Source organism: Sus scrofa, chromosome 14 (assembly GCF_054392235.1).
Source record: "Sus scrofa isolate SSC_HxYL_T2T_F1_AM1 chromosome 14, Sscrofa_HxYL_maternal_Yorkshire_Landrace_v2.0, whole genome shotgun sequence".
NCBI classification, from domain to species: domain Eukaryota; kingdom Metazoa; phylum Chordata; class Mammalia; order Artiodactyla; family Suidae; genus Sus; species Sus scrofa.
In genome coordinates, this window is record NC_139396.1 from 8,361,500 (window position 1) to 8,385,931 (window position 24,432).

The 24,432-nt window shown below is 47.3% G+C and overlaps 1 long non-coding RNA gene across 5 annotated transcripts; it reads left to right on the forward strand.

Moving 5' to 3' along the window:
* Positions 1 to 3,546: 3,546 nt before the first annotated feature.
* Positions 3,547 to 9,475, forward strand: LOC146396282 (uncharacterized). Of its 5 annotated transcripts, none has more exons than XR_014827732.1 (3): positions 3,547 to 3,717; positions 4,778 to 4,900; positions 6,394 to 9,475. It is a non-coding gene; the product is annotated as an uncharacterized LOC146396282 (long non-coding RNA). The 5 variants fall into 5 exon arrangements; XR_014827734.1 differs by lacking the exon at positions 3,547 to 3,717 and adding an exon at positions 3,916 to 3,960; XR_014827731.1 differs by lacking the exon at positions 3,547 to 3,717 and adding an exon at positions 3,952 to 4,159.
* The last annotated feature ends 14,957 nt before the right edge of the window (positions 9,476 to 24,432 follow it).

Sequence of the window (24,432 nt, forward strand, 5' to 3'; positions counted from 1 at the left end):
TCATTGTCATGTGGTTGGGGTCTGTAGTCACCACAAACATGGAATCAGTGAACACTGAACCACTGCGCCCATGGGAAATTCAGGGTTAGGTTCCTGCCAGCCTCTGGTCACACTTTTTTGTCTCTTGATAAATACAAAAGCTTATTTTATGTGTGTTTCTGTTTAAAGACACCTTGTTTAATATACACTGTTGTTTCATTGGCACTGAACTCACAGCCAATTGCACTGTAATCCTATGTGTAAACAAAATGTATCTAACCAATGTATTTCCCCCCCATAAAGTCCTAGACAACACTTCAGCACCAAACATGGGGGCCATTTGAAAGAGTTAAATCACACACACACACACCACAAAAATGTGGGGAAATGTGGCACTAAATAGACCAGAGAAGGGGCATTTGCTTACAGTATGAGTGGAAACAAGAAGGCAGAGTTTCACTTTGTTCAGCCTTAGCTGGAAATGCATTTGTAGGTAGATGAATTTTTCTCTTCTCTGTGTGTGTCCACATATGAGCAAAAGCACCCCAAGCCCTGACTTGGGGTGACAAATACATTTTTAGTGAATAGGTGAATTCTCTGATATGGAATCTGTGACTAATGAGAACCAACTGTATGTGTATATATATAAAATCAATAACATCTTCCCACCAGATGGAAGATCCAGTGCTGAACCATGTGGAAGCCAGGGCAGACCTCTGCCAGCCAGAACATACAGTACACTTCCTGTCCCTTGAGCACTTCCTTCTTCTGAGCACTCCGGGAATGAGCTCCCTACTCCCTGGCTCCTCAAGCCCTGGCTTTTATCCTCCTCACAAGGCACCTACAGTGTGTGTTGGAGTGATGCTTTCTTCAGGTGTATGACCTGTTATCCTTTTAGGCTGTGCAGATGTGGAGGGTGAGCCAGGGCCCCATGTTCAGGGCAGTTATCCACAGCTGGTGGGTGAGCCACGTGTGAGAAGATCTGCAATATGGAAATGCTTGCGTCAGGAGACTGGAGGTGGGCAAGGCTCATCTGGAAGATATTATTGGCCTGTCTCCCTTCCATGGCTTTCTTTTTGTCTGGGTTACTGGCTGCCCCAGCCATCATGCAGATGACAAAGGAATGAATTAGCAGTCTAGAGACTGTGCCAGGTCTTGCCTGTACAACCAGGGAGGAGTTGCTCTTCACGTCCTCATCTATAGAACAAGGTCATTTGTTTAGGGAAATCCTATGGTTCTAAAGTCCTTTTTGAAAAAAAAAAGAATTAATAGTGTAATTCTGAGAAACTCGGATGGAATTGTGTAACAAGGTACTTGCATGCCATTTCAGAAACCCTGTTTTTGTCTGTTCCCCCCCCCCCTTAGGGCTGCATCCGTGGCATATGGAGGTTCCCAGGCTAGGTGTTGCATCAGAGCTGTAGCCACCAGCCTACACCTCAGCCACAGCAATGAGGGATGCAAGCCACATCTGCAGCCTACACCACAGCTCACAGCAATGCTGGAACCTTAACCCATGGAGGGAGGTCAGGAACCCAACTTGTGTCCTCAGCGATGCTAGTCAGATTCACTTCCACTGAGCCACGTTGGGAACTCAAGGAGCCCTGTTCTTTATGAAAGTATTCAGGAGATAATGCAATATGTGCTTTATATCTTCTCCACTTCAAAGCTGACTCATTTGCATAAAAACTTTTTGGATGGTTTTTATGAATGATTTGGGTTTTCAGAGTTAAAAGAATTTTTGAGTTGTGATAGCATCACAACCCCTAAAAATTGTTTAATAGCATCAAGATTAGGTAGGCCGTTTTGTTTGGGATTTTAGTAACTGAGAAAGTATAGGTTGTTAGCAGCACTCTGGAGCATGTACTACCCGTAGCACACGCTGTTAGTCACTAAAATTATACTGGTTCTAGACACAACAGGATTCCCATTTTTCAGTTGATGAAACCAAGGTTCAGAATGGCTAGGATGTCGGATACACTCTTCAAATCCAAGTATCCAGGTCCCATAACCTACATTCCTTTTCTTTGGCTTTGCAAAGTATAACACTCTAAATGTACATTAGATTTTATCGGCCAAATGTGGAAATTATGTTTTGCAATTTTTAGCTCCAGTGTAGTTATAAGATCTAGTATATGGGAATAAAGACATTGAGGAAGTAGACTTATTTTACTAGGAACCAACACCTCATCCCTTTTGTAGAACAAAATTAGACTTTAAAAAAAACCCAAGATGTTATTAAAAGAAACTTTCAAATATAGTTTTATATAATTCTGGTAGTATTGCTTTTAAGCTGGTAGATGCTATATATGTTAGTTGCCTTGTGCATCTACCAAGCGAAAAGCACTGTACTTAGCAAAATTGTCAGCAATTTATTTAGATGCCCTTTGACTCTCTGGTGAGCAATGAAAACATTCCCATCTACTCCTCAGGGAGAGTCTGAATGTAAACACATCATTCCTTCTGTTCAGCTCCTGGGCACCCTCTCTACCTTTCTGAGTCTTCTGTCCAAGTTGGTTACCTTGTCACCAACATCCCACTCATGAAAGGGTCAGCACTTCCCTGAGGACTGCTCACCATTGGTCACTTTTCTCTCCTCTCCCAATCAGGACTGTCTTGTCACATCACATCACATCACCTTTCACTCACCAAGTGTTTATGGAGCATTCAGCTCACGCCAGACACTATTCGAGGTACTGGGAACACAGCAAAGAGGACAGGAGAGTAAAATCCCTGCTTGGGGCTTACATTCTAGTGGAGAAAAGAGAAAACAAACAAGAGACGGGGACCGAGTGTTGCTGGTGGACCTGGCAGTGTGCTCCAGAGAGGGACCAGGAGGAGGAAAGGACACCTGAGTGGATGAGACTGAAGCTGGGGACCAGTGAGGGAGGGGTGGGAACAGTGTGGTTGTGGGGGACAGAGGACAAGGTGGAAGAGGCCTGGAGGGAGCAGGTGCAGGGAGGGACTGCAGGTGGCAGGTATATGGAGGGACTGTGAGCGGCCAGAGGCCCCGGGATGGTGGCCTAGGTGGGACCTGGCCAGCAGCGGGGAGCAGAGGGTAACCACTGCAGGTAGAGCTGGGGATGGGCCAAGGGAGCTGGACACGGTGGCTTCCAGCAGTAGGCATAGAGACCAGGTGGAAGTTGTGTTCCTGACACTTTCCAGCTGGGCCGCATCAAGGGGCCACCTGCCCTCGTGGCTCCGGCCCAGCGAAGGAAAGGAAAGCATTCTCCATCACCCGAAGACGGGGCTGTGAGCTCCAAGCACACACTCTGCAGTCAGGCGGGCCTGGGAGCTTCACAGTGTCTCCTCAGTTCATGGGCGGGGGGCGGGGGGCGGGGGGGGGTGGTGGTGGCGAGGTGACAAGGCAGGCGCGCTGGGGCTCGGCGGTGGGGCGCATAGCCACTGCAGGCGGCGTGGGGTGGCGGCGGTGGGGGGGGGGCAGACTCGGCAGGAAGACGGGGCCTTAGCAGGCCCTGTAGGGTGCGAAGGGGACCCCCCTCAGTAGGCCTTGCGGGGAGGCAGGGCCTCTTCAGTCCAGGTGCCAGGGGGGCGGGGCCTCGGCAGGCTGTGTGACTGGGGGGCGTGGCTTCTTCAGGCCGACCTGGGGAAGGCGGGGCTTCAGCAGGCCGCGTGCTGAGGAGGCGGGGCCTCGGCAGGCTGTGTGACTGAGGGGCGCGGCTTCTGCGGGACTTGCGCGGACAGGGCGGGGGGGGGGCCCCTCTGCAGGCCACGTGCCAGGTGGGCAAGGCTTCTGCAGGCCGCGGGCGGGGAGGCGGGGTTTCGGCAGGCCCTGCGCCGGGGGGGCGGGGCCTCCGCAGGCTATGTGACTGGGGGGCGCGGCTTCTGGGGGCCGCGCGGGGAGGCGGGGCCTAGACAGGCCTTGTGCTGGGGGGACGGGGCCTGGGCAAGCCATGCGCGGGGAGGCGGGGTCTCGGCGGGCCGTGTGCCTGGGGGGCGGGGCCTCAGCAGGCCAAGTGCCAGGTGGGCAAGGTTTCTGCAGGCCCCGCGCGGGGAGGCGGGGCCTCGGCAAGCCATGTGCCAGGGAGGCAGGGCCTTGGCAGGCCGCGTGCCAGGGAGGAGAAGCCTCGGCAGGCCCTGTGCCGTGGGGGCGGGGCCTCGGCAGGCCGCGCGCGGGGAGGTGGTGCTTCGACAGGCCGCGCGCGGGGGGAGCGGGGCCTCGGTAGGCTATACGACTGGGGGGCGCGGCTTCTGCAGGCCGAGCCAGGGAGGCGGGGCCTCGGCAGGCCTTTTCCTGGGGGGACGGGGCCTAGGCAGGCCGCGCGCGGGGAGGCGGGGCCAGGGCAGGCCTTTTCCTGGGGGGATGTGGCCTCGGCAGGCCGCGTGCCAGGGAGGCGGGACCTCGGCAGGCGTTTCCTGGGGGGCGGGGCCTCGCAGGCCGCGCGCTGACAGGGGGTCCTCGGCCGGCCTTGTGCCAGGTTGGCCCGGCTACTGCAGGCCGAGCGCGGGGAGGGGGCCTCGGCTGTCAATGTGCCCGGGGGGCGTGGCCTCGGCTGGCCGCGCGCGGGGAGGCGGGGCCTCGGCAGGCCATGTGCCAGGTTTCGGGGCCTCTGCAGGCCCTCTGCCGGGGGGCTTGGCCTCAGCAGGCTATGTGACTGGGGGGCGAGGGTTCTGCAGGCCGAGCGCGGGGGGGCGGGGCCTCGGCTGGCAATGTGCCCGGGGGGCGGGGCCTCGGCAGGCCGCGGGAGGCGGGGACACACGGCTCACACCCAATCCCAGGCACAGCCTAGTTCACAGTCCGCTGCCATCTTGAATCGCGGTGTTGCTCTTATTTCCTCAGGAACCGTTTTTTAACGGCTGGCGCAGCTGCTTCCCTAACTGGGGTCTGCAGTGCAGGCGTGGTGTCTCTGCACTGCGCCCTGCAAGCAACTGAAACCTGGCCAAGCACAAAGGAAAAGAAAAGGTAGACTTTGCTTTATTTCCCAGACTGTACTTTTATGAGCAGGGAATTGTTAATGGGCTTTGTAGGTGACAGTTGAACTGCTGAGGAGAAGAAGGAGGCCTGGGGGGGGCAGAGGAGTCCAGGGCGCCAGAAGAGCCAGTGGGGAGCAGGTGGTGGTGCTGAGGGAGTGAGGGGGCGGTGGGGAAGACGGAGATGAGATGTGAGGGTGGTGGTGAGATGGGAGGATGGTGATGAGGTGGAAGGTTGGCGATGAGATGGGAGGGTGGTGGTGAGATGGGGAAGACGGAGATGAGATGAGAGGGTGGTGGTGAGATGGGGAGGATGGTGATGAGGTGGGAGGTTGGTGATGAGATGGAGGGTGGTGGTGAAGTGGGAGGTTGGTGATGAGATGGGGGGGTGGTGGTGAGGTGGAAGGATGCCAGTGATGAAGTGGGGAGGACAGCGATGAGGTGGGGTTACGGAGATGAGGTGGGAGGATGGTGGAGTTGAGCTGAGAGAGAGGGTGGTTAGGAGATCTGCGGTGAGGTGGGAGGATGGGGGTGAAGGAGGAGGGTGGCGATGGGATGGTGACAGCTGTGATGAAGTGGGAGGTCGGTAATGAGGTGGGAATAAGGCGGGGTGGGTGGTGATGAGGTGAGAGGACAGCTAGAGGAAGTGGAGAAGGGGCTGACTGCAGGGCCAGCAGTGAGAGGGCTGTCACACAGCACAGGAATCTTGACAGGCATCCAGCTTGAGAGGAAAGCCTTCAGGAAGGAGCGGTGTTGGGTGTCATTCAGATGGGCCCAGTTATGGTAGATTGAGGATGTTATCAGCACTACTAAATATCAAATAGACAACCTATCAGCATCTTGTACGAACCTGTAATGGAAACGAATCTGGAAAAGACTAGATATACACATGCAGGGGTATAATGGAATCACTTTTCTGCACACCTGACACACAACATTGGAAATCCACTCTACTTCAATAAAAAAGTTATTCAGGAGGGGACAGGAGCAGAGTAATAATTAGATTATTGTGGTGACAGTCGCCAACTTCCAGCCCCCTTTGGTGCTGGGCTCCTCCTTCGTGCTCTCACAGGTGCGAATGCCTCTGACCCTCTGCCCAGACGTGACTCTTGCTAGAATGTCCATGTTAGAGGGGCTGTGACTCTTTAAAAGGAATTTTTCCCTGGTGGGGTCCCCAGCGTCCCAGGCCTGGCTTGCCAAGAGTGGTCATGAGGGGCCAACTCTCACAAAAGCCCTGGGACTGAGAAGGCCTGCATCAGCTTCCACTTGGAGCCATGGAGGTGGCCAGTTACAAATGCCTTTTTAATGTTGCTCCCAACACTCTGTAACATATCAGGCCATTGCTTCAGGTAACTTCATCGTGAGGCCACTTTCCATTTTATTTCATATTTTCCTGAAAGGATATTGTCCTTGTCAAGCAGACAGGAGCTGACGAGGTGAGGGATCGTAACAATGTGTTATAACTTTGTAAAATTTCTCACCCAGCTCCCTCCCATCATCAACTCAAGACCTAAGATACCGGAAGAGCATCTCTTCTCTCCTCCTTTTTCTTCCTCTGGCTGGTCCTGACCAGAGGGCCCTAGTGAGAGCGGCTCCTGATAATGTCAGGATCTTCTTCGGAACCTGCAGCATAATTCATTTTCCCCGGAATGGATGTGGAGCCTCCCCGTGCTTCCAAATTGGGCTGCACCAACTCTGAGACTTCTGTGTTCCATTTTCTCAATGCTCCAATGAATTGTCAAGACAAAGCTTTGTGTCAAGATAGAGAAGCATCTTTTCCCAGGCCTGCATTTCTGGCTGGGAAACAGGAGCCCAAATCCTAAATGTGTCTATTTGGTCAGCTTACAGTCCAAACAGCGATTTTGGAAATGCAGAGTTTGCAGAGCCTGATGCCTCTCCTGCAGTTTAAATCTGCACGGTTGTCACCAGTTACAGACTATGGCAGATGGCTTGCAGTGTGTAGAGGAGGACAATGGACAAGGAGTCAAAGAGAGAAAAGAGCAGTGCATGTCCTGGTTAAGCTCCTCCAAGTTGCCATTAAAAGTGCATAATTTCACCAGACTCTAGCCTCAAACATCCATGGTCAATTAAAAGCTGTCTCCGGTCAATGGGTTGTGACACAGAGTTTCTATGTTCTAGGGACACCTTCTACCCTTTAGACAGACTGCCTTTCGCCCTGAAAAATGGCATCCAAAGCCCCACTGTCAGCTAACAAGTGTGTAACTTGCATTGGTGGCACCTTCAGGTTTCATGGCATTTCCTGTCTCTTCACCATGTATAGGCTGTGCGTTAAAACTTCCGAAATCCCCTTTTCTATTCTCAAGGGTTCCCACACCCCAGATGATGATGGAATCCGCAATTATAATAAGCAACTTCCAAACAAAATTAAGGGCCCTGCTTTCCTTACAACCATTGCTCTTTTCCCTATACTTCTTCAAACTGGCCCAAGACATTTTAAGGCTGCTGTCTTTGGCTTCTGTGCAGAAAAGAGTGCCTCCTGGTTTCTTCATCTGCTGAAGATGGACCTAGTCCCTTCTCATTTCTTAACCTAAGCTGTGAACCTTTTGCTAATGATGATTTGTAGTCTGAGCTCTCTGGGGTTCAGAGAGAGCTCTGCAGGTGCCTGTCAAATGTTCGACCTGAGAAAGACCAAGCCAAGCTAAATCAAGCACCATGGCTTGACTCAGCTTTCCAAGTTCTGCAGCAGAACAGCAACCGCCCACCCCCACCAGGAACAGAACCTCCCATCAACAGCTTCCTCGCTCCCCCTGGGTTTCTCCCAGTAATTTTTTGAAGATTGCCCGGGGCTGCCAGCCTCATCTGCCTTTTCACTTGGCTCGTTCCTCCTCTCCCAGCTATTTGCTAAAATACAGGGCTTCCTTCCCCTCTTGTTAGAACAAAACTTGCTAGGAAGTTGACCCTAGTCTTCTGAGGCTTCCTTGTGTTGTCCCAAAGCCTGTCAGGTAATTTGTAAGTCTGTTAGTTTAAGTGGCAGAGCTAAAGGCTTTTCTCTAACCAACTGACTGGTTTCCCCTCTGCCTCTGAGCAAGCTTCATTCTAGAGTCAGAGATGTCCAGGCACAGCCTTCTGAGTACACTCTCCTCTTGACTTTGAAATCTTCACTGGGCTTTGCCTGCATCTATGCTGGACGATGAGCCTCGGCAACACACGAGGACTTCCATGCCTCACTGGTCAGCACCACTGTGCTGCTGGGCTGGAGCCTCCATCCTCCATTCCTATATCCATGCCTACTTTTCAGGCTCACTGGTGAAGAAATAGGATGAGGAAGCAGGAAAGGATCAGAGGCAAGGAGCATGGTCTCACTGACAGTCCATAAGCCTGAATATCTGAGTTTCAGCTCCTTTTATGCAGGTTTCACAGCTGAGAAACAGCCCACCCAATCCTCATTCTGTCTTCACACCACAAGGCTGGCATGGGCAGAGTGCCATCAGGAGAGAACACAGCTCCCACCATGGAGAACCCCTCTAAACTTGCTTGCACCAAAGTCTAGTTCCAACAGCATGTGGCCCGTGGAAAATGCAGCTGCGGTCAGTAACTGAGGTTCTCAGACAGCCTTGCCCTTGCATCCTAGCTCCTGGCACATGCTCCTTCCTGATTCGCCTACCATGAAGCACGTGACCCCTCTGATGAAACACATATGTGATGACTGACATCCTGGGTTTCTGCCCATGGCAAGTAGGCCCCTGCAGTCACTGGACCACAGTTCTCCCCCACCGAAGGACCCTGCAGGCCATGGAGCACCATGGCTTACAGCAGGGTTTTGGCCCCCATCACCAATGTCATCCCACTAAGTATGTGCCAAGAAGACTCTTGTTAAGCCTAGAACCTAATTTGATATGTGGAAGATCCATCTTCACATGAGACCTCAGACTGGTGACAGTTTGGTTTACAGAGAGAGGGTCACAGTCCCAGAGGAGAGATCTACCCAGCAAGGGTGCTCAATGAGGAAGACAGAGCTTTATCCCCTTATTCCTGCAGCATCCACCCTTGACCTTCATGGTTCACTTTGGTCTCAGGCTTTCTCCCAGTGTTGAAGTGAGGGTGTGGGTGTTGTCCTGTACCTCTCCTAGGTCTTAAGAGTACAGCCAACACTCAGCCTCCTCCTACACTCTGGCCCCTCAATCAGCCCTGGACACCTAATGTGGATATGACAGACATGCAGCTGCTGCGACAGCCCCTGATGAGTGCCAAGACCAGCCTTCCCAGTGAGTCCACTCAGGACCTGAGGCATTGCTCAGCTGGCTTGCTGCCACCAGCAGCACTGAGTCAGGTGGTGGTCCTTCCTCACCCAGCAGAGCCAGGCTCTCCTGGACTGTTAACATGGAATTTGGAGGGAATCTTGTGCCTCAAAGAGCATCACTCTTCTGGGGAGAGAAGAGGAATGCATGTGACAATATTAAAGCCAAGGCTGTGTGGTGAAAGTTTAATAGAACAAATATATGGCTGGCTGGCTGAGGAATAATAAAATCACTCTGATGATGAGGACTTTACTGCACTGGTTTCCAGACCCTTGTTTGCTAAATAAATATATTTACTTGGACTCCAAGCTACTGGGTGACCTTGGTCCAATGACTCCACTTCTTCCAGCCATTGTTTCTTCATTGTAAACTGAGAGGATGGGGCTCTGTGAGTGATTATTGGAGTATCCTCGTACTGGGGGAGGAAGTCTCATATTTTTGGAGCATAAATACTCTCTACCAGTTACTGGGCATGTTTTCAGGGGGTGCAGAGTTGACCCTAGTCTTGTTGCTCTTGTGCTGGTGGCAGGAAGCCATTGTTGCTGCCTTCCAGGACATTGTTGTCCGATGGGGAATGTGTGATGGGGTCTTTCTAAATCCCCTGACCAACCCCTCCCCCTGGTCAAATAAATTCCAAAACTCTTTTAAGAAACCTCTGAAGGACTGACATGAAAGTATTTGTACTGTAGATGTCCCCCAGATGATTCACTTATTGGTTGATGAATTTTATAATGTGTGATTAGATTTAGTCTAAGATCATAAGTCCTTTCTTATGAAATGTACATGCAGCTAGCACCCATGTCTGCATTATTCTCTGGGACTTGAGTAAGAATCTTGTTTGAAAGTCACTGCTATCAGGAAGCAAAGTGTTTGGGGTGTGTGCAGCCTGAGCGTGGCCAAGAGTTGAGTCCCTCTGGTTCATGCAGCTCTACCAGATAACCTGCTGTCACATAACCTACTGCGATGTTTCATCCATGTAGAGTATGTTAGCAGCTGTCCGGTGGGGCCTAGAGCAGCTCACTGCAGAAAGGAGTGTGGAGAGAGGGGTGGCTGAAGTGGGTATGGGGTCCAGAACAGGGCTCTGTGAGGGGAACCCAGGAAAGGTGTCTGTGTCAAGACTGATCACCCCACAGCACCATTGGAATGATTGAGGGAGGGAGAGTGTGATATGAAAAATAGCAAACCCAAGGAGTTCCTGTTGTGGCACAGTGGAAACAAATCTGACTGGTATCCACGAGGATGCAGGGTTGATCCCTGGCCTCACTAAATGGGTCAGAGATCCGGCATTGCCGTGAGCTCTGGTATAGGTCATAGACATGGCTTGGATACCTCATTGCTGTGACTGTGGCTGTGGCTGTGACCAGCAGCCACAGCTCTGATTAGACCCATAGCCTGGGAACTCCCCTATGCTGCAGGTGTGGCCCTAAGAAGCAAAAGGCAGAAAAATAGCAAAATCGGGATATGCAATACACACATATATATTTTAGATTTCGTACATGTATAGCCATGGCACTGACAGTTGATAAAATGGGTTCATTGATAAAACCGTAGGTATTGGCAAGATTCTTATGTTTCTTAAAGAGAGATTAATACATATAAAAGATTAGAACTGTTAAGGAATGAATGGCTTAGGGATAACAATTAATTGTCTAGTTGTGAAAACAACCTCTCTGCCTAGATTCTGCAGGCAGGAGTACAGTGAAATGTCAGGTTTTCTGGGTTTTTTTTGGCTGTACCTGCAGCATAGAGAAACAGGCTAGGGACTGAATCCCACCTAAGCTGGAACTGTGGAAATGCCACATGCTTAACCTGCTGCACCCCCGTGGGAACTCCACAAGATGTCATTTCTTACAAATTTTCTAAAATTTAATCTTTACCTGTTTCAAACGACTCACCTCTATTGGTTGAAATTAGTAAGTTTTGTTACAAAATTGAATAGCAAGAGGAAACTGGCTACATACACGTCCCAAGTGGCTTGTCTCCCTTCTAGAAACCGCCAACCTGCCTGCTGCCATCCTGCCTCCCCAACCAGAGCAAGGCCTCTTGAACCACCTCCAAGCAGCTGTCCTCCCCAGGGCAGCTTCAGGTTTCTACAGGCTCCCCAGCTGAGATGTCCCTGGGGTGCAGTGCTGTCGCCTTCCTCTCCTTCCGTCCAACTCCATGTCCACAGTGAAGGGTCCCAACGGAAACCCAGGGATTTGAGGGAGGCCCTTTCTCTTGGAAAACAGCCCCTGTCTAGAGGCTTACCGCCTTCTGAAGCCATTCCCACAGGCATGGGCCTGGACCACCATGGGCTGGTGGCCTCAACGTGGACAGTCAAGAGCAGGACCCAGCGAGGGACCTGCCCCAACAGACGCTCAGGACGCAAGTAAAGGAGCCCAAGTTTGAATCTCAACAGTAGAATGCGGGCCTGCAGTCATTCTGCAGTGGGGGAGGGGCCGAGGGCAGGTGAGCCTGGGTGGGGGTGGGGTGCCATTCCATGCTGGCCTCTGCAGGGAGGCAAGAACCAGACGTTTCTTCCACCTTATGCAGGGGCCAGACAATTGTCCAGTGCCTCGTCAGGCAATGTATGTGGTGGTTTTCAGAGTCACAGCAGCAAGGTTTGTCTTGATGTTCCCTTTCCCTTTGTTAGTCATCAACTTGTTTGTTGTCCTTCAACCCCCTCAGCTTCCGTCCTGGCTCCAGGCTCCCTTCCCCAGAGGCCAGACTTTCTGAACAAAATTCACCTTTTATCATCTGATAACCACGTGCGTTTTCATGGCCACCTGGAACCCAATGTTTATGGTTTGGCTTCTCTCAGCAGACCCACCATTTGTGATTTGTGTGTGTCCGTCTTTCCTAAGGAAGCCGTCTTGTGTGCCAACCAGCATCCAGCAGGACCCACCTTCCTCATGTTCCTTTGTGCTGGAAAGCCCCAGTCTATCCAAAAAGCCGCTGCACAGCCCACGTGTCCAAGACCAGAGATCAGTCTGACGTGTTTCCCATATTATGACATTGCTGGTAAGTATTGTATGTTTTACCTTTTTAATGATCGAATGTAATATTTTCAACAAATCCTCCCTTCTCAGGGATCACAATCCACTTGTGTGAGATAGAATTTGCAGTGTTGAGTCCTCCTCCCCCCTCTTTCCCCTGTCCACTCAGTCCTCGTTCCCACTGGTAATCAGAGATACTTGTTTCATTCACATCTTTTCAGAGATCTTTTGGGCAAGGAACATTGAATGCAATCCATTTGCCTTTTCAAAAATTATTTCTTTGTCTCTGAAAATTAAAATGTGCACAGGGATGTAAAATGTTGGAGGATAATGTGAGAAAGCAATTATATATGTATAATATATATGTATATATACGTGTGTGTGTGTCTGTATGACAGGGTCCTTTTGCTGTACAGTTGAAATAGACAAAGCATTGTAAATCAACTGCAATGGAAAACTTAACAATTATAAGGTAAGAGTTCATCTTGGAAAAAAGTAAAAAGGAAAAATAGAAAATTAAATCTTGTCTCCGTATATCTGAGTATTATTTTTGTCACCTTCATACTGCCATTGTGGCTCCTCTGTTACTGGACTAACCTTTATTATGGGAGTTTCTACATTCTCTTGAAATTCAAGGAACTGAAAGAACAGAGTGTGCAAATCCAGGCAATATCAAAAGTAAATATCCAGCTCCATTTAAATTTTTCATTTCCTATACACAGTGCCTGCCTTTAGCCTTAACTCTGTCCTATGCAACATTTTGGACATATCTTTACTGAAAGTTCTTTCCCTATTTATCTGAAATTTACCTTTCCCTCAGCATCAGCATTTATCTGGCAAGACTAGCCAAAAAGGGTAACATATTAGGCGCTTAGTAGTGAGCAGTTCTAGAGAGGATGAGAACTTGGACTAGAAACTGAAGTGTGCATTTTGGTCCAACCCAAAATAAAATGGCAAAGGGACCCCAAATCTGCAGGATGAAATGTCAATGGAAGAGGCAGGATATAGGATTGAGTGTTTGTGCTTCGTGGGGTTAAGGACAGAAATAAGGGACAAGAAGACAAGTTAATGTACTAAATATCCCAGAGATCTGGGTTTTTTTTTTTTGGTCTTTTATTTATTTTCCTTTTTAGGGCCAGACCTGCAACATATGTGAGTTCCAGAATAGGAGTCAAATCGGACCTACGGCTGCAGGCCTATGGACACCCACAGCAATATGGGATGCAAGCTGTGTCTGTGACCTACAACATAGCTCAAGGCAACACCAGATCCTTCTTTCACTGATGGAGGCCAGGGATCAAACCCACATCCTCGTGGATACTTGCCAGGTTCGTTTCTGCTGAGCCACATTGGAAACTCCTTGTATTTCTAGGATTTAAAAAATCAACTACCCGTGAAATGCATGTGCACCTTGAGAGAGTGCCAGTATTTTATGCACCAATGTCCACTCTCCTTTTGGACAAAGCCAATCCCACCTAAGACCTGGCCTGCAAGCCCTGCTTATAAGCTTGTGAATTTCCTGTCTGCATCCCATAACCTTCCACTTTAGAATCTAGGCTCATCATTACCTATGGTCCCATCTGCATCCCTTAGAAAACAAAACAGAGACACAAATGAGAAACAGTTCTCTGACTCTTATTTTCATGTTGAGAATTAATGTCACCTTACACTCTCCTAATGATATGAATGAGTAGTCATGTTTTGTGTGGTGAGAAGAGAGGACAATTAGGAAACTTGCCAAGGGAGATAAGGGGTGGAAACCTAATAGGACTGCAACCAAATCTCTTGGGAGGTGAAATTCATTCTCTGCTGTAGCACCACTACAATTCCTACTGATGTTAGGGTGTCGGGGAAGGCAAGAGAGGTTTATAAGGAGTGTCCCACAGTGAGAAAAAGACTTGGGAAGATGCTTCAGAAGCTTCTTACCCCTTGCAAAGAAAAATGGACTCAAAAGAGAGTGAGAAGCTGAGGTGAGAGGATTTCAAGCAATATCATGGTGAGCTTTCTATCAAGTACCTCTTGATGAGGGATTGAAAAAATAAACAATTTGGAAATATTTCTCTGTATTTGAGCTCTTATAATGAAAATTTTAAATGTTTTTCAACCAATAACTTCATATAAGAGGATTGGTGAGGCAGGCATTGTACCCAGGCTCTCAAGAAGGGCAGGCTCCTTGTTGTCTCCTCCCCTTGTTCAGGCATTCAACCAATTATTTATAAGATCCTCACTCATAGCTCTGATATAGTATTTGAATGCATCTTCTCAGGGACCCTGATAGAAAATCACATTGTGGAAAAGTGACATTCCCAATCTGCAATCAATTTTTGTTTACTACCTCCAAACCCTACATCCTAGAGGCAGAGATAATCAAATTAGCTGAAATGTAATTAGGGAAAACCAGTCATGGATGTGGGTGTCTCAATGTCTTTTGGACCCTTATCTGATTATTCCTGCAGAGAGCTTCAGGGCAGGCACTGAGAGCTGAGGAGAAACATCTCTGGAAATGGATCACAAGCATCAGAAGACAGGTAATCTCCCACTTGCTGATGGAAATTTAAAGGCACTGAGAGATTCCAGGTTTGTGTCTTGTGGAGGTTTCAAGTCTGTGCCCTTGGGAGCTCTTGGTGTTGTTAGATGTAAGGGCTCATGAGAGGTATCCTGTTGATGAAGAAATGCTCCAACGTTGCAGCTAACCGGAGAACAGTCCTGATGGTTCACATTTCTTTGCAAAGTATGACAATGTCAGGTCAGTAAGTTGAATCTGCTCCTATTTATTTGTTGGTTGATTGCCAACGGAAATTCTGTGATGTAGTCAAAGAAGTAGGGAGGGAGAGTACAATTGTTCCCAAAGTACCTGCTGTGGTATAATTGGCCAAGATTGTCAAGTTTACTTCACACGGATAACCAAAACCTTACAAAGGAAACACCTATGAATCAACCTTTATTGAAAAACTTCCATGCATTAACTAACTACACTGAGAGCAAAACATTTCAGTAGAACAAATGCATTTGGAAAAGCTCTAGGCATGGAAACAGGAGAAATTTCTCTCAGAGTGTTTTCCATGTCTACAATTCATTGCTAGAAATTCTTTTTAATGGAACCCTAAGGCTTGCTAGGTAAAAGGACCTAATATTTCTAGAAAAAACAGTAAGCAAAACTAAGGAACTGCAGCCCAAAGGGCATGAATACCCTTGGCCCAAATTGAGGATACCGTGCTTAGGCTGGAGCTCTCCGAACTCTTTCATGGGGATCATATCTAAATGGACAGTTTTCAAGTTTGCAATTTGAATGTGGGAGATCATCTCACAAGAGAGAGGTTGAAGAGGAGAAGGTCAGAAAGTTCTCAATGAGAAGACATATCAAAAAACTCCCCAGAGGATGCCAATTCTCCATTATATTCCTCTCTTGCAAGAATACCTGGGCTAGGTATTCACACATCCCACGCCAGCAAGCATGCACATGTCCACTAGTGGCTAGGGCTGTCAGGTGCAGGGACTACCCTCCACCAACCGCTCCTAGCATCTGTTGAGGCGGGTCTGCTTGGGAAGCCAGTAGTGCATGCATGAGGGCAGAGGGTGGTTTCCCAACGGGTGGCCCGCCTGGGGGTGGGGCCAGTCATGGCGGCCTTTCTGCTTAATTCTGTGAAGGCCCTGGTAAGGCATATGGGGACTTTTCACGTGTTGGGTGTGAGCCCTCAGCACTCTTTTCCACTCTGTAGGATATCTGGGCCCTCCTCTGTGTGGGTTCATGCCAGCATGGAGTTAAGGTCCGGAGCAGTGTTTCCACCACAGTTTATTGGCAGCACTGTGGGTCGGGCTGCATGAAGACTTGAGTGATTGCAGGGCCTCCAGAGGCAGGTGCATAAAGTTTGTGGGCCATTCAAATGTGTGCCATTCCAGCATGCAGTTCTCAAGAGTAGGAAAGCTAGACAGAAACATTTCCAACTGGAAAACCCTCATGCACTTCCCAGGAAGTAGCGCAGGTCACTGGAAAATCAGTGAAGAGCCAAGGTACATGATCATAGTTTCATTGCTGTCTCCTTCAGAACATAAAAATTACTGTCAATGCTCATATTCAAAAGGCATGCTTGGGTCCATGGTGGGGACAACTTTCCTGAATGTAGTGCTCACCATCTCTTTGTAGTCTGATGTAAATCATGAATGATGCACAAGCCTAGATGGGGTTCATACATATTTGATAGGTTGTTGGGAGTCTGGTGGGTGGTCAGATATCTGGGTTGGTTAGGTCTATGGATATGTGTGTATAAGGGGAGTTCATGCCTGTGTTTTGGTGAACGTTTTTAAGGGTGAGTGTTATATTTGAAGGGTTTTGAGATGTAACAGAGGCACACTCAAGGAGTTGGTGTTTAGGTGTTTGTAAGTTGTGTTCAGGGGAATATTTGGCACATGGTGTTTTCACCCATGAGTTTTGGGATTGTGTGTCTAAAGGTGGACTTGGATTATCTGCCTATGCATAAGGGCCATGTTTGGTCATTAGGGAGGTCTGTTTGTTTGGGTGTACAATCCATTTATGTTGTATATGTGGGGAATGTAGTGAAACTCCGTGGCTGGGACTTCAACCCAGCCAAAATTGAGAGTGGGACTTGAATCAACCTGCACGGTAGTTTGGCACTTGAACCCAGGATCCCAGGTTAGGAGTGGACTGGAACACAATGATTATTTTTTCTCCTTTTTTTGATATTATCTGCCACATGTGGAGGTTCCCAGGCCCAGGACTGAATGCCACAGCAGCGATCTGGATGGCTGCAGTGACAAAGTTGGATCCTTAACCTTCTGTGCCACAAAAGAATGACTCCAACTCCTCAAAACCACTGTCTTTTAAGGAAAAACCTCTCTCCCAGTGTCAGGACTCATGAAGCTCAGGCTTTTCTGACTCATTGCAGAATGAATTCAGCTTGAGACAAAGCAGTAGGCAATGAGCGAGCTTTTTTAGCATAAGACACTTGTGAGAGAGAGAGAAGTAGGCTGGCAAGGGAGCAGAGCAGCCCCAAGAACCACGAGAGCTCCATTTTTATAATCCAAGGAAAAGAGGAGAAGGGAGAAGTCTGCCTTCTTCCTCATTTGGGGGCAGATGTCAAGGCTTACATCTTTTGTCCCTCACTTTGCCCCTACATGGCTTAACCAGGTCAGTCAACAATGCTATTGAAGTCCTGTGTGTATTACCAGGAGTGTGGTAACATGTACAATATGGCAATTCATCTCAGGTTTCCAGCTAATGTCCCCATTTACCTAGTTTTGTCCCCTGTCATCTATATTTCTGTCTTGGGTATGTGAAAAAATGCTGCTTTTCAAGGACTACTAACTCCATGACTTCATGCAACAGGATTTACTCTTCCTATCTGTTGTCCTATGTTTTAAGTATGGGGGTTTGTGGCTTCAGCATGTCTGACTCATACAGGCCCCTGGTCTTCCTTCAAGTTAGTGTAGATCATAGCTGGGTTCCATTCCTTGAGTGCTCCTCAGCTTACACCAGTTCCCCAAACTCATAAACCTTGTCTTTCACCCCCAGTGGGACTTTTCATGTATTTTAAGTATCCGAATCTATCCTTATCTTTAGGATGATTATTTGTGTATTTGTAGCATGTTGTATGCTTCTTGGCTTTTCTGTGTAGCAGTTTTTCAGGAGCTGTGTGTGTGTCTTTTGATGTGTTTAGGGCAAGTCTGAAACTTTTATGAGACTGGTGAATATTCCATAGGTGGCTGTCCTGTGTTTCTGTGCTTCTGTATTTGCATGAAGGCTGGGTGGGGGGGGAGTGTGATTTTATGTATATGCAGAGCATGTATTATATGTGTATTTGGAACTAAATGCAAAGGGGTTATACGTTGCCATATTTGTAATGTCCTGGGTAATTGTGGGTATATTTGGGGCTTGTGGAGAGGAGTTGTGTGTATGAGTTTGTGTGTGTATTCAAGGGGCATGGTCATTTGGTAGAATATTTGCTGGGGCTATGCACTTGTATTTTTCAGTAGGGAGATTTTAGGCCTAAATATTTGGGGAAGTGCACATGTGTGTTTCTTTGTTATTTATTATTTATTTATTCATTTATTTTTTTTCCCGCTGTACAGCATGGTGACCAAGTTACGCATACATGTACGCACAGGTTTTCATCACATTGTTGTGTGGCAATGTAAGTATCTAGACAGAATTCTTAATGCCACACAGCAGGATCTCATTGTACATCCATTCCAAGATCAATAGTTTGCACCTGTTAACCCCAAGCTCCCAATCCCTCCCACTCCCTCCCTCTCTCCCTGGGCAGCCACAAGTCCATTCTCCAAGTCTATTATTTTCTCTTCTGTGGAAATGTTCATTTGTGCTTTATATTAGATTCTAGTTATAAGTGATGTCCTATGGTCTTTGTTTTTCTCTTTCTGACTTATTTCCCTGAGGATGAGCGTCTCTAGTTCTATTCATGGTGACACAAATGGCCTCATGTCCTTTTTTATGGTTGAGTAGGATTCCATTGTGTATGTATATCACATCTTCCCAATCCAATCATCTGTTGATGGACATTTGGGTTGGTTCCTATGTCTTGGCTATTGTGAATAGAGCTGTAATGCCCATGCAGGTGCATGTGTCTTTTTCAAGGAAAGTTTTGTCCGGATGTATGCTCAAGAGTGGGATTGCGGGGTTATAGGGTAGTTCTAGGTATAGATGTCTAAGGTACCTCCATGTGGTTCTCCATAGTGGCTGTACCAGCTTACATTCCCACCAACAGGGCAGGATGGTTCCCTTTTCTCCACACCCCCTCCAGCACTTGTGGTTTGTGGACTTATGAATGATGGCCATTGTGACTGGTGTGAGGTGGTATCTCATGGTCGTTTTGGTTTGCACTTCTCTAATAATCAGGGATGTTGAGCATTGCTTCAGGTGCTTGTTAGCCATCTGTGTATGTTCCTTGGTGCAATGTCTCTTCAGGTCTTTTGCCCATTTGTCCATTGGGTGGTTGGCTTTTCTGCTGTTGAGTTGCATATGTTGCTTGTATATCCTAGAGATGAAGCCCTTGTCCATGGCATTGTTTGAAACTATTTTCTCCCATTGTGAAAGTTGTCTTTGTGTTTTCTTGCTGGTTTCCTTTGCTGTGCAAAAGCTTGTGAGTTTGACTAGGTCCCATTGGTTTATTTTTGCTCTTCTTTATGTTGCCTTGGGAGAAGGACCTGTGAACATATTCATGAGGTGGATGTCAGAGAATGCTTTGCCTATGTGCTCTTCCAGGAGTTCGTATGTGTGTTTCTAATGGAGAGATGAGGTTCTGTGTTTATTCAGGGGAGTTGGAGACTGGCATTGATGTGTAGGAGAAATATGGGCTATGGTTATGTGTTAGTAGATGCAGGTGTGTGAGCTGGCTCCTCTTATCATTTGATAGATGGAAGTCATTTCATATGTGGTTTTCTGGAGATATGTCCATGGGTCTTACTTGCATATCCATGTTTGTAGGTCTATCACCAGGTGCATGACTGCCCAAGTCTTGTTCGCATGGCTTGGAGTTGTTAGGAGTGTGCAAAGTATGTTCCTTTGGAGAATGCTAAGGTGTTATGTGTTTGTTGCTAATGTGTTTGTTAATAGGTACTAAGAGATGGTCTGTCTGTGTCTATCCAGGGGAGGGCAAAAACATACATACATTTGACACACATACACTTAGAGTGCCCTTTGGTGTCTATGTTGGGGGAGGAGGAGGGTGGTTGTATTTTGAAGAGGTGGCATCACGCCTGGTGTTTGGGGCATCTGTATGTCCAAGGGTTGGGAATATCTGGATGTGTGTGTCCATAGGTGTTTGACATTTGTATATGTATCTTAGTCAGTGTAGGCTACTTGTGGCTGTGTGTGTATTTGAGTTCCTGGAGCTTATGTGGTATGTATTCTGAGAGGTGTGAGAAGTCTGTGTGTTTGGAAACCAAGAAACGGTGTAGGCTGTGTGTGTGTTCAGGAGTCCTGGATTGGCTGTGTTTTAGAGCTATGGCATGGCATACGGGCTATGCATGTGACAACTGAGGACTTGCTGGTTTTCGTGAGCCTGTACATGTAGGTATTCAACATGGACAACTGGTTGGTAGGTAGGTTGCACCTGTTTTATTCAGGCCCATGTTTTGGATGTGTATAGAGTTGGAGTGTTACCAGCTAGAGTTCTTGGCCTTCCTTAATCAAGAGCAGTTGATAAGATGCTGGAGGAGAAACTCAGTGAAGGCTTTATTCAGGACACCTGCTTCAGCATAGAGGCACTGAAGCAATCACCAGGTTCCCTCGTTCACCTTCTCACTGAGTAGCGGTGAGCTAGTTCCTTCTATGGGGTGAGGAGAGGGGCATGTCCAGGGATTGGGCCGGGGGGTGGCTGAGGGGGCTTGCCCACCCCACCCCTTTAGTGTGGTGCATGTAGGGGGCATGCATAGTCCTCTGCTTTTGCTCTCTGTTCTTCAGAAGTGGCAGTTGTATTTTTCTCATGATTTGTCCGCAATGTGCAAGCAGAGTTCTTTCTCATTGTTTATACTTTTGCTGTATTTTGTTCCCCAGGAGATGTTTGTCCAGGTGCATTCCCTGCAGCCACTGCAGCCACCGCAGCCAAGGGTGCCAGGTCCCAACCTGTCTCAGTAGGAGAGGCAGTGGAAAATTCCAGGTGAGTAGGAATTTGTCTGTAAAACTTTAGAAGTTGTGTCTATTGAGATATGTAAACTTAGGCGGTCAGTTTGTATGGTGATTCACACTGAGGATTAAAAGGTACATGTGTGCTCAGAAGACACACACACACACACACACATACGTATGTGTGATGTCCTTTGCTTACATCCCCTGGTGGGTGTTGAGGGTCCTCCTCAGAGTGTAAGTGGATTGTGTGCACATGCATATATGAAAGGGCACTGGAACTGGTTCAGACTAGCTTGGGATAATCGGCTCTGTGTTCGGTTACCTCAGCTTTGTAATTTGAGTTTGCTCATGTTTGGAATATTCATACCATGCAGATATCACATCTGAAATGTCACCTGAGTTTCTTGAAGAGCTTCAAAAATGCATTTAGAGCATATCACTCATCTGTGTGTTGTGACTTAATTATGTGCCAAGCCAGAATATTCAGGCATCATTGGTGTGTGTGTATATCACATTATATTTGAATTGTGAGTGGGGCATCCTGGTCGGTGTGCCATTTTATGTGTGCCTTGGCCCTTCATTCTGAATCACAGCATTGCTCCTCTCAGGTTGATTCAATCTTTAGGGTCAAGAATTCCTCCCTCCCAATGCTGGTGAATTCCAGTGGAAATCATGTGGATGGATTTAGGGTATCTGTACCTTAGGCAGGGACACACCTTCAGCATTTGTATGGTCCTAGAATCTGGGGCCCTAGAAGGGTGAGGCTGATTGCAGATCACTCTCTAGCACAGAAGCTTCTCAGGTGTGTGGTTGGCCGACAAGCAGCAGTCAGGAAGTCGTGGGGATTCATGGATAAGAGGTAAGGTGGGCAAGTGTTCTCCCAGGAAAACCCCCTGAGAATCAGTTGGGCAAGCACAGGTATTCCTGGCTCTTCTGTGGCACAGCTGGTAGGCAAGGACACCGTGCACATGGGGTCCAGATGGTTCAAGTCTCTAGAGCCATGTGTCCCTGTGCCCAGTTGCCCCAGTGTGGTGGGAACTACTGTTGGTCAGGCTGGTAAGCTGTATGAGCAATTCTCCACCACCATATCTCTGTGGAAACCTAAGTCCTCAGGGATAGGCAGGACCTCTAGGGTCAGTGAGCTGACAAGGACAAAGGTGGGGAGGCCTTGTCTCTAAGGGAGGCTTGGGGAGTGAGGCCTGGAGAGCCTGGGGAGTCCTTCTCTGAGGAGATATGGCTCTGATATTCCCAAACCTTTAGACATGGTCCCTGTTCTTTTCTGAAGGTTCAGGATGCTTCTAACAATGGCGAGTTCATCTCAGGTCCTTGGTTCTCAGATGACCTGACCCTAGTTTTCTTTATTCCACATCCAGCCATCAACCCAACAGGAAGCCATATGCTCACCATGTCCACCAGCTGACCCTACAGCCTCCTGCTTCCCTTCCCAAAATAGACCCCTCTATTTTGACTCAGCCCCTGGATTCCATACAGTGAAGTGTTAGTGACCTCTAGGATGATATTCAAGAGCCTCAACCTGAACGGGCTTGCAAAATAGTAACTTTTTATAAGCCATTCCTAACATCTTCCCTGCTCACACTGATAGGTGGACAATTCCATCATAGTCACAAAGAAGGGTGAATCTGTGGCAGCCTTTGGAGCCTGTGGAATCTCGTTTTGTAGCATTTGGGGTTCCATACATTTAAAAGGTCACTCAGCCTGCTTCAGCTTCCCTTTTAGCAGATTGATAAATAAAAGACAGAAAATAATGGTCTCCGGAGGAGACAGTTTGGGGGGTGGGGGGAATGCTTGGGCTTTTGATGGAAATCCTGTGAAATTGGATTATTATGGTCATTGTGCAATTACAGATGAGTAATAAATAATAATAGTAAAATAAAATAAAATAAAATAAAATAAAATAAAATAAAATAAAATAAAATAAATCATGGACGGTAATGTACAGCATGGTGACTGCAGTTAATACCACGTTGTGTGTTGGAGAGTAGCTGAGAGAATGGATCTTAAGAGTCCTTGGATGCCCTAGTGGAGAGTGGGTTAAGGATCCAGTGGTATCATTGCTGTGGCTCAGGTCACTGCTGTGGCGCAGGTTCAATACCTGGCTCAGAAACTTCTGCATGTCACAGGCACAGCCAAAAGGAAAAAAAAAGTTCTTATCACAGAAAGAAAATGTGTAACTCTTTGTGGTAATGGCTATTAACTAGGTTTACTGTGATCATTTTACACTGACAGTTTTAGCCACTACTCTTCCTATTTGGATGGCTTTTATTTCTTTTGTTTGTGTGTTTGCTGTGGATAGAACTTCTAGTAATATGTTGAATAACATTGGTGCTGAGAGTGGGCATCTGTGTCTTGCTCCATATTTTCATGGGAAGGCTTTCAGCTTTTCTCCATTGAGTATTATATTTTCTGCGGGTTTGTCATAAATGGCTTTATTTATGTTAAGGATTGTTCCCTCTTAGACCCACTTTATTAAGAGTTTTGATCATGAATATATGTTGGACTTTGTCAAATGCTTTTTCTGCATCTTTTGAGATGATCATGTGGTTTCTGACTTTTTTGTTAATGTGGTGCATGGCATTGTTTGATTTGAGTGTGTTGAACCATCCTTGTGAACCTGGGGTGAATCCCACCTGGTAACGGAAAGTTTTTCAAAGTCATTTTCTGTTCTACACAGAAGTTGTATCCATATTTTTTTAGATCCCACATATAAGTGATAGCATATGATATTGGTGTCTCACTGTCTTACTAACTTCACTTAGCATGATACTGTCTATATCCATCCATGTTGCTGCAAGTGCCATTAGTTCTTTCGTTTTAATGGCTAATATCCCATGGTGTTTATGTACCACCTCTTCTTTATCCATTCTTCTGTTGATGGACATTTAGGTTGCTTCCAGATCTTGGCTATTGTAAAGTGCTTCAGTGGACACTTGGGTGCCTAGGTCTTTTCAAGTCATGGATTTCTCTGGATAGATGCCCAGGAGTGGGATTTCTGGATCATATGATAATTCTGTTTTTAGTTTTTTTGAGACATGATCATAGTGTTTTCCACAGTGGCTGTATCAATTTTCATTCCCACCAACACTGTTAAGAGGGTCCCCATTTCTCCACATCCTCTACAGCACTTATTTATTGCAGACTTTTTGATGATGGCCATCCTGGTGGGTATGAGGGAGTACCTCATTGTATCTTTATTTGTATTTTTTTTAATAAGTAGTGATGTTAAACATCTTTTCTTGTGCTTTATGACCATCTGTCTGTCTCCTTTGGAGAATTGTCTAAGTCTTCGGCCCATTTTTTTGGAGGTGATTATAAATTTTGGAGATGAATCCCTTGTCAGTTGCTTCATTTGCAAATATTTTCTCCCATTCCATGGGTTGTCTTTTTTTTGTTGTTTAGGGTCTCCTTTCCTGTGCAAAACCTTCTAGGTTTATGTATGTATGTATGTATGTATTCATTTGTTTGTTTTTTTTATTATTTTTAATTCATTGATTTTAGATTATAATGTTTTTTTCCATTATAGCTGTTTTTCAGGATTCTGTCAATTTTTTACTCTATGGAAAGGTGGCCCAGTCTCACTTACATATATATCTTTTTTCTCACATTATTCTCCATCATAAGTGTCTAGACATAGTTCCCAGGGCTATATTGAATTTTATTACATTTATAG